Source organism: Oreochromis aureus, linkage group 9, assembly GCF_013358895.1.
Source record: "Oreochromis aureus strain Israel breed Guangdong linkage group 9, ZZ_aureus, whole genome shotgun sequence".
Classification (NCBI taxonomy): Eukaryota; Metazoa; Chordata; class Actinopteri; order Cichliformes; family Cichlidae; genus Oreochromis; species Oreochromis aureus.
Window position 1 is genome coordinate 17813728 of NC_052950.1, and position 10776 is coordinate 17824503.

General features: G+C 42.7%; 1 non-coding gene across 1 annotated transcript; it reads left to right on the plus strand.

Moving 5' to 3' along the window:
- The first annotated feature begins 10418 nt into the window (after nt 1–10418).
- On the plus strand, nt 10419–10504 carry trnay-gua. The gene is given in 2 exon segments: nt 10419–10455; nt 10469–10504. It is a non-coding gene; the product is annotated as a tRNA-Tyr (tRNA).
- The last annotated feature ends 272 nt before the right edge of the window (nt 10505–10776 follow it).

Sequence of the window (10776 nt, forward strand, 5' to 3'; positions counted from 1 at the left end):
ACGCTTAAGATGGCGACGTGTTATTTTCTCCTCTTCAGCCGCAGTGTGTGTGTGTGTGTGTGTGTGTGTGAGAGAGAGAGAGAGAGAGAGAGAGCTTACTCTGATGTTACCCTACTTTGGCATGAGCGCTAAACGGCAGCCACAAACGCTGTTATCTTTTTATGACATTAACACACAGAGCCGTGTCAGAGGACCTAATGCTTTTATGAGGTTATATTTGGAGGCTGTGGACAGTCTGGGTTAAGAAGATAGTGACATTTTTTTTCTTCTTTCATTTCTTTTTAACACTTGGAAAAAAATGGGGCAACTGTCAGCCATCTTGGCTCCTGCATCGAGCTTCCCTCGCAGCTCGCACAGACCCAGGTGGTATGCGCACACGCTGTGGAACAAAGCATTCCATCAGCGCAAGTGACATCACTGCAGTCAGCTCAGCTGTTTCTGCCTGCGCTATAAATAGTGTGGTGGAAAGAGCGGATTGCCTATGCAGAAAATATTTAACTCCTGACCCCGAGCCTTAAGAGATTTTTTTTTCCTTTTCGTTTCCTTTTTTTGTGCTGAAGCGGTGAACTGGATCACAGCCAGTGCATCTAACATGGAATACGGCGGGTTTAAAGTCTAATCCCGTGCTCTGCGTTGACTATATTACAGTGACAGGGGTTAAAAAGTGATGCTTTATACCAAAATATCAAAGTCCACTTATCCACTTCCAACAGTATTAAATGTAAGATCTGAAATATACATGCTATCTAAGATATTAGAGTTATTGTTGTCACAAACAAAAGTTTGAGTTTGCCTCTAAAACCTAAAAGTTCTCTATAGACTTCAGGTTAGGTGGGAGGCTGGTTTTCCTGTAGATACAGATATTGCAGCCTCTAGTTGCCAAGCATGAAATTACACAGAGCGGTGACTTTTAAATACCTCCAGCACCTCAGCTGATAAAGTAACTGTTATCACAGGCAGGAATCACGCTCGCTGACAGTACTTCATTCGTTATGTCATATAATTAGATATATTTTGGCAGCAAATCATTTTTTTTTAAAGTTAATTTGCATATGTATTTTAGACCTTGTCAGCTAAGAGTTGCCTGCACAGAAAGAGATGAATGTTGAGGCGACGCCTGGTGCAAATACAAAGATAAAGCAAGGAAGAAAGCAGGGGAAGAGGGTAGTCAGGGGAACCAATCAGAATCTTCAATACTGCAGCTGGTCTCCCAGCTTCCTACATCATGGCTTTTACATTACTAACCCACAGCACGCTACAGCTGATCTTAGTACACCCTGCCGCTTACTAGCACCGCCACAGCCTGCGAGTCCAGCCAAACTTGGGGTCGTGGCGTGGCTGGCCAGGCGCCAGGACGTGTGCAGGGGGCTATGCCATGGTGTTGGCTCTCACAGGCTGGCAGCATTGAGGAGCGTAAAGGCATTCAGCAGCGTGAATGTCCCTTTGTCTCAGAGCAGCGTGCCAGGCTAGCTCTAATGAGGCAGCTCTTTGTGGCAGGCCTCTCAACATCAAGTGGGCTGGTGGACTCATTAACCTGACTACTGCAAATAAAGCAGGCAGGCACAAGAGACGCCTATGATAGCACACTTAAGGCCCCGCTGAATCCCCCCACCACCCCCACCGCCGCCACAGTCATCCTTCCACCTCCTCACTCTCTTCTTTTCCCTCCAGTCTCTCTCTCAGGTTTCCCAGGGCTCCTCTGATAGGAGGAAACCAGCCGCTGGCCTATTTCAGGTGTCCCAAATAAAGGTTGGTCGGGGGTGTGATTTCCAGTTTCTATATTCTGTCTCGTTCATACCTTGAGCTTTAATCAGATTTTTGGCTCTGCACTGTAACCTGGTTTTTGTTGAAGAATGAATGAACTGCTGGAGTCGACTTGCAAAGCGCTACAGAAAACGTTTATGCGTTTATCCACGACGCTTCTCTTTATAGTTGCATCTGAGTCAGTCTTTCTTTGTGGTGATAGGGAACCTATACTTCTAAATGCCCTAGAATATTTCAACACAGCTTTGTATGCATTTGTATTTTATTCCCAGTCTCCCCCAAATAATTGCAATTTGGCTTTATCACCAGCAACGAGAGGGGCGGTACAAAAGAAAAAGAATAAGAAGGGATGAATAGAAATGTGTCAGTGCCTTTGTTTTAACACCTGAATAAAGAGTTTTCTAACATTTCCCATTTATAGCTCTTTATCTTGATCAGTGACAGTGTTTTGACTGATATGTTTCAGGTGAAATGTGACTTACAAACACGTTTTAACAGTCAAGGTAGTCTCTTGCTGCTATATCACTTTCTGTATTAGCTGAACTGCTGTCAGTCTGATTTTAGTTCCATGGCTAATGAGTCAAATCCTTTAATGCCATCTTGAATGTTTTAAACTTATCAACTTGAGCTATGCGCTGATCAACTTGACTTATTTAGGTCAGCTAAGCCTTTATGAGTTGTTCTCCCAACTAATGAAGCAGTTGTAATGTTGGGACCAGGGATTGTAAGCGAGTCTGCTGAAATAGATTTGCTAACTTGTTTTGATGAATATTTTTGCAGTGGTTAAGAAGTCATGTGGCTCACCGATGAATTATGTAGCTGAATGAAATTGGGTCGCGAGAAGCAGTTTTCCACACACTGACAAGGACAGGTCAGATGCTCGTCTCACAAAACGATAGTCGGCTGTTTATAGTTGTCTTTTTATTTATCTCTCATAACCCTGCCGGTTATTAGCGCTCAGCGCTACGGCTTATGGGTGTGGACCTGCTAGATATTGATTCGATGTTAATGTCATGTACTGTTTGATATATGGCCTCTGAAATTGCTCAAGCATTTGATCAAGTTGCTTGTATGTAGATTAGATTCATTAGATATTCCCCCCACTATTTTTCATGATGTTTCCCCACACTCATTTTACAGCCTCCCATTGTCTCCTCTGCACAGTAAATGATTTTAATCTGGTGATGCTGTGTACTCTTGATAAGCCCTGCACAAATTGAGGCAGCGTCGCTGACGGTGAGGAAGAGGCTAACGCCACAATAAGCTCTAGTCGTGCGGGCGCCTCATTTTCTGAAAAAGAATATTCATACCAACATCAAAGGGGTTAGCACTCCTGACACTGACAAATTGCAGACGAGGTTTCATTAATTAAGTAGGCCACTAATGTTTATTTAAATGAAATTTACGGTTGCATTATTGATTCGCCGCCACAAAATTATCTGACATGATGCACATGGATTGTGAGCTGTGGCTCTCTGCAGGAGCAGACAGACAGCGGGAGTGTGGATGGGAGGGAGGTGGGAGGTGGATGGAAATTTAGAAGGGGGTCTGAAGGCTGGAGGGGAAACATGAAGATGATGGTTAGGAATTTTTACAGCTGCCAGCATGAAGATATTCCTACCTATATATTTTTTCATTAAAGCCATAAACTGCTGAGAAAATGATTTTTTTTTTTAAACTACACAGAGTTTGGATTTAAGATTCAAATGATTCTTTTTTTTACCACTTGTCTTGATGAAAGTAGCAGTAATTGAATAAAGTACACATCCAGTAAGCTTCATTCATTCTGGATGAAGGCAGAGTTTTCTTAGTACAACTGGAAAACAATTTGACTCATTAGTTACTCTTTAAGTACTTAACTTACCATATTAGGATGGCGGTTGGTGCCAGATGAGCTTGTTGGCGAGTTTAAGAAACTGCCGGCTACTGGGATTTTCCAGCACAATCGTCTCTACGGTTTACAGAGAATGGTCTGAAAAGGAGAAAATATCCAATAAGCATCAGCTCTCTGTGATGGCAGAGGTCAGAGGAGAATGGCCAGGCTGTAAGCAGTCACTCAAATGACCACTCGCTACAACCAAGATATGCAGAAGAGCATCTGTGAATGCACAACACATCAACCTTAAAACAGATGGGCTACAGCAGCAGAAGACCACACCAAGTGCCACCTGTCAGTTGTCAAAGGATGCTGAGGCTACAGGTTACACAATCTCACCAAAATTGGCAAACAGAAAAGTGGAAAAATGATGCCTATACTGATTCTGCAACATTCAGATAGTAGGTCAGAATTTGGTGTAAACAACTTGTGGTGGTGTAATGGTGTGGGGGATCATTTCTTCTTTTCTGAGCATTGTTTAAACACCGCAGTCTATCTGAGTATTGTTGCTGACCAAGTCCATCCCTTTATGACCACAGTGTACTCATCTTCTGATGGCTGCTTCCAGCAGGATAACACACCATGTCACAAAACTCAAATCATCTCAAACTGGTGTCTCGAACATGACAATGAGTTCGCTGTTCTCAAACGGCCTCCGCACTCACCAGATCTCAATCCAATAGAGCATCTTTGGGATGTGGTGAAACGGGAGATTCACATCGTGGGTGTGCAACCGACACATCTGCAGCAACTGTGTGATGCTGTCATGTCAACACGGACGACAAGGTGTGCTTATTAAAGTGTCCAGTAAATTTATTACTCTGTGTAATTTTTTCTGACAAAAGCAGCATATGAAAATTAACTCATCATGATTCGCCAATGTGTGGTCAGTAATGACACTAATACTTTTGTTGAGTATGACAAGCGGCGCTACCACCAGCAGCCTTTTTGTCCTAAAGATTCGTAGTGACGCCGATCAGTGTGCTAATGCAAGGCTCCAGCTGAGTTATGTGTCCTTTTATTACAACAAGGCTTAAATACAACTATTCATTTTTATTTTCTAGATCAAAATGCTGATGTCATCTGTCCCACTTCCCAGCGTGCTGGCACTGAAAGAGAAGGTCCCTGTTTACCAGGGCTGCAAACCAGTGGCAGGCAGTTGTGTTTCATCTTAGACCCACCAGTTAAATAGTGTTAATAATAATATTAATATTAATATTAATAATATTATAAAAAGTATTAATAATGGTATAGTATTTAACTGACTAGTATTTATGGTGTAGAATAGCAAGGACAACAAAGTTTCATTGTTTAATTCATTAATAGCACCAATCCCTAGATAGCAGAGACTCATACTTCCTACTAGTGCTTAGAAGCTTCAGCTTTATTTTACTATATTTTTAACTTTGCTCCTCCAAAATAGAAGGAAGTAGACAAAAACTTGCAAATGTAGACATAAATGCCTGTTTTATATATGTAGCATGTCAAGACTTGTAGATATCTCATACTGTGATTTGCTTATATAAGAGGCCCCTTTCACATTTTTTCAGTACAACTCGATTCATACTGAGTTTGTGTAGTTATACTGTTTAAGAAAAATGTAAACGGGGCATTTTTTATCCAAATATGAGGCATATACATCTTGGGAGATGTATAAAAGTTGTAAACAAAAATTATTGGAAGGAATGTCAAAATTTTCTATTCCTTTTCCATGTGGGCGGTGACTAGTTTCAGTTTGTGTTTGGATTTTAGTAAAATCCACTGAATATGAGATTCTCTGAACATCACCCTGGACCTCAAACTGTTACCTCATGCATTTATTTCTCCTGCTACTAAAGGCGGGGTTAAGGATACCAGTGTGTGCGCGTGCATTCACACACATGCACTCTTTTGAGCTGCAGAAACACGCTTGGCACTGTTTGTCAACACAACACATGTAGATGAATTGCTATTGACAAGTATACACAACACACCGAGGGCTACTGAGAAGACTCAATAAAATTGAAGGATAGACTTGTTGAGATCCAAGGCCCTTCTAATTTCCTATAATAGACTCCTCTATGCTTTGAAATGTGATTTAGGCTGGAGCAGTGGGTTTTGGTAGTCTGTTAGCCTCTCCATCCATCGCTCCTCTCTGTAATGGAGAGCATCAGAGTCGCTCGCAGGTTTTCGCCGGGCAGAGATGCACACTGCAGCAATCGTGCGATAGCCGCAGCCTCTTCTCTGTCCCACAGTAAAACATTTGACTGAACAAAAATCGATCTTAATTAGATCGGATGAAATTAATCCAGGTGTCAAAGTTCAAGCTCGTACTAATAAACCAAACTGTGTGCTCCCTGAATTTGCTCTGTGATTAATCAGTGATGCTAAATGAAATATTACAGGTGATATTGTGGGAATTAATCTTGCTTGTAGTCAAGTGTATGTTTTTATATATTAATATATTTTAAATATTGTATTACTGTTAAAGCTAGTGCAGCTAGTTCAGATGCTTATAAGAACTTCTGCTCTCCTATTTGTTAAATGACTTAAAACAGCCGACGGTGCACAGCCATACTCACATCAGCATCCATGCGGCGTGCCTTTATCGAAGAAACAGATCCAACCGTGTGTGTGTGTGTGTGTGAGAGAGAGAGAGAGAGAGAGATGAAACAGTTTCTGTTCTGTTCTGCCTCTCGGGCAGCACGCTGATGGCAGGTGCATCGGGATGACTGCCTGCCATCTGTCCAGGTATGCTGCTCTGCACGCCTGCGACACACATCTCTGTCGAAGTGTCTGAATTTGTGCACAAGCTCGGGTACGTGTCTGCTTTGGTGCGTGTTGTATTCTCTCTCTCACTCTCGCTTTTTTCTTTAGTATCTGTGGCCTTTGCTCTTGGAAACTACAAACCTCTCACAAGATGAACTTCATTGCATCCTCTCTTTTTTTTGTTGATCGTTTTCTTGAACCTTCACATATTCACGCTGACACTTGTTGAGCACACTTTAGTCCATCACACGGCTGCCTGTAGCTGCATGTAGAGGACAGACCTGTATATTTCTGTGTGTTTGTAGAGAAACAAAGATGTGTAGAGGTTGAACCGAGGCAGTGAAAGTGATAATGTGTGTGTGTATGTGTGTGTATGTGTGGCAGGTGGTAAATGACATCGCAAGCCAACAGACTGAGGTCAACCTTGCTGGGCATAAGCCCAAGCTATATTATCAACTGGGTAGCTGGCAGCTTGCTCTGCTGTACTGCCCACACCCACTGCTATCCACACCATAGATATACACACAGAAACATTCACGGACAACTTGCTACAATATTGATTTTTAAACAGCGTGAAATTCTAAAGAAATTATTTTATTGCTGGAAGCAGCAGCAGCAGAGCTGCGCCAATTCTAACACCAAAATGTTGCCTCTTTACTCCATTTGATTAGTACAGGTATTGCTAAATAAAAGGCAAATGCAGTATTCATATTATTAAAAGTGTAATTTAAGCAGTTTAAATGATCTGCAACATAAATATTCTCCGAAAGGCAACTTTTCTTGATGGTTTTCCCTGCATGTTGGCGCTATACGCTAAACAAGATACATAGTTTATTTGTATTTTGCATCAGCGTCTGATCAAAAAAAAACACCATGTAAGATTGAACTGAGGACATTTTCAGCATTCAAAATAGATCAAGTGCCTTTTCTTCACAGCGCATCGCGTTGCCCTATCTACACCACTCTTCAAAGGGAAATAGAAATCTTTTGACATGCTCTCATTTTTTTGCAGTAAGTCATGCTTCATCAGAGCTGCGTGCTGTTTGACCCACTTTACTTTAACATTTCATCCTCTGTTGTCTCAGAAGAAAGCCAAATACCACGGTGCGTTTACAGTAGTTGGGTGGAAATGACAGAGTGCATTTTTCAAGTGCTGGTACAGCAAATACCACAGTTGCTTTACATGATATGTATAATGACACATAGCTGCTTACGGAAGACGATATCGACGTGATTTGTCTTTTTTTGTAAGTGTGCGATAATTCGAGCTCCTTAGTCAGATCGTTGCCAGCGTGCACGACATAGTACACTCGCTTGTATGTGATAAAGTATTTCTTTCACTAGTGGCACACAGTCATGATAAAGACAGATGAAGATCCTGCAGCTGTTTGTTAATGCTGCTTATCTGTCTCCATATCAGATCTGTGTATGTGGAAGGCAGGGAGGTCAGAGTATGTGATAGCAGAATTTTGCAGTTTTGCCCCTGCTGGGATCGCCTCCATACACCAACATCTCGTCAGCCATAGGAAGGACCCAAATTTACATCTGAGGGTAGGAGGCAGGAGGGAGAGATGCTGAGGAGAGGGGGGAAGGGATGGGATGGAGAGAGAGAGAAAGAGGGGGAGGGGGGCACAGCAGCTGGCTCCTTTTTCCCTGTCATTATCCCCGGTCGTTGTTTCAGTCAGCCCCATTTGATGAAAGTCAAACAGTACACTAGCCCTGATTATGTGACAACTAGAATTCACCTACTTAGTTAATCCTGCATCGCGGTTTAGATTTCAATTAATTTCTCTCTGGTTGCTCCATCTTCCCAGGGGATGGTGAAGGCGGGCTGGGGGAGGGGAGCCTGCTGTGTGCATGAGGATACAGTATGATGGAGATGGCGGGGGGAGGGGAAGCCGTACCTAGAGAACCGAGATGGCGAAAATGCCTGCACAGCACATTCAGATGTACCACGCAGAGCGGGGAGATAGTACCTGTCGGGTTTTCTTACTTTGACTGCGTAGTCAGGGAGCAATCAGCTGAATATTTTTATGGCTTCTGCTTCCTTTACGAGGGATTCGCGGCGTGCGTGCGTGGCTGCAGCGTGTGCACGCGTGTCTTTGTGCCTTCCCGCGCTGTGCTCAGCGAGCGGCTGATACTTTATCCACATGCTTCAAATGTTTTTGTTTATACGTGTAAAAATGAGTGTACGAGACAAACATTGCAGAGGATGTCTGTTCCTCAAAAAGAAAAAAAATCAAATAAATAAATAAAGCTGCATATTAATAAGGTCTCAGAGGCCCTTTAGAGGATCAAACCCCCCAGGTTGTGATTTTCCGCCATTAGTCTTATGAGGCTGAAGGGACTGGGACTGTTCAGGCCAGCTGAATCGATTGTGCTGAGGGAACAGTGCTACTATACCTCCTTTCTCCATCTCCTTCCTTCTCTCTGACATTCCTTGACATTCTGATGGAGGTTTGAGTTAGAGCCTCGTGTCTGTGTCACCATGGTAAATCTTTCGCCATATGGCGTCCACTAGCACTCGGTGTCTGTGGTGGGGGATGGAAGGCAGAGGAGGCCTGGTGTGATGCTGCTGCACATCAATTTCAGAAATAGGCAGGTGTATTTCCCGAAGCGTTAAAATCTGATATCTAAAAAAATTTATGTTAATATATTTTTTTTTAAACAACATTTTTGCAATAGGTGCAATAGGCAAAGTACAAATTCTGCCTGGAAAAAGCAACATTCAGTTGCGGTTACTAGCGTCGCTCATGGTGCTCTTTAGGAAAATGCTAAGTGTGAATAATTTAAATCAAGTCAAAACCATCAGCTTAAGCCACAAGATCTTTTTAAATTTTTATGTAATTATTTTTGACAATGACTGCACACAATAAAAGCCATGGTGGAGTTTTATTAGTTAAAACTCCCTCTCCTGCAAACATCAGTTGTGGAAAAGAAAAGCCTGTTCAATCATCTTCTAATATTCAGTGTTAGCGTTTTGCTGATGCACATTACAGCAGCTTTTAGCCTTAAATTATAGCCTTTTACTTGAATTGCTACAATCTTCCCCACTTTTGCATCATTTGTTGTGTGCACTGTCAAATGCTGTGCATGTCAAACATGTTTCCTTTCATACTACTGGTTAATTTTTTCCATAAAAATGTATTTCATCTTGTAACTGCTGATTTCATGGGTGTAGCTCCTCAAATGCCGTCGTGTTGTTATAAATGATGTTGCGCTAAAGAAAGTGATTGGGATCTGCACCCAGATTGGATGTACTCTTTCCTCTCTGGTCTTCCTATTCACCAAGTTTTATGAATTTTAGACTGGAAGTTTTTGAGGAATCTTACCGACAGACGAACAGCACTAAAAATATTCCTCCACCTCAGCTCCCTCCTTGGTGGAAAAATACTGCCACATACAGTCCTTGCTCTCCATGAGGTCTCATTAATAGCTATGGTTTTGTGGTGTAAAGAGCATGATCCCTAATACACTGCCAACCTGCTGTATTTGGCTTTCACCAGTACAGCCTGACAATGTAGTGGGATAGTTAACACAGCTGCCCTTCCTTACCAGACCTCCACCCAGACCTGGATCTCTTCATCTTTAACCTGTGCAGTCCCTGTGTGGTTCTGCTCTGCTGTGTCTTCCCTGCTGAGGCGAAGCCCTCGGAGCAGAGGATGCTGGGACACTAATGGAGCCTGGCATCCAAGCTCACTAACGGCATCCCAGACTGTTCAGGCTACCACTGTGAAGAGTGGGGAATTATAATGGCACACTAAGCCCACACTAAGCGGGGCAGGAAAAAATCATCCTTTATAAAAGTTCCAACTGTCTGTATAGTAACAATGGTGAAGAAGAATAACACCACTCACCTGCATGTGCAGTAAACAAACTTAGCTAAGCTAAGCTAACATTGTTCAGCTCAATTCAGGAATTTCCAGCCTTTGTGCTAAGCTAACATAGCTTAACTTATCATAAAGGATGGAAATTCCTCTGGCCTGCATGTTGTATTCCTGAGTGAGAGACGCCTAACAGCCCATCGTCCCCTTCGATAGCTCAGTTGGTAGAGCGGAGGACTGTAGTGGGTTCCTAGAAATCCTTAGGTCGCTGGTTCGAATCCGGCTCGAAGGAGGGTTAATTTTGGTCTTTTGGGGGGTCTGACATGCAGACTCGGGGAACCAATCTAAGTATTCTTGGGCAGGAGGTGAGACACTGAAAGTTACCCCAATGTATCTGCGAGTGTTGGGTTAAACACGATTAGTCATAGAAAAAGGCGAGTGTGGCTTGTAGTAACCTCGAAGGCTCAAACAAAAGTGCTCTTTAAGTACCAGTTTCTGTTGCACCTATTAGTGTGTGTGTGATTAGGAAGGATTTAAAATCCTGTATGCCTGTGAATGTGGCTT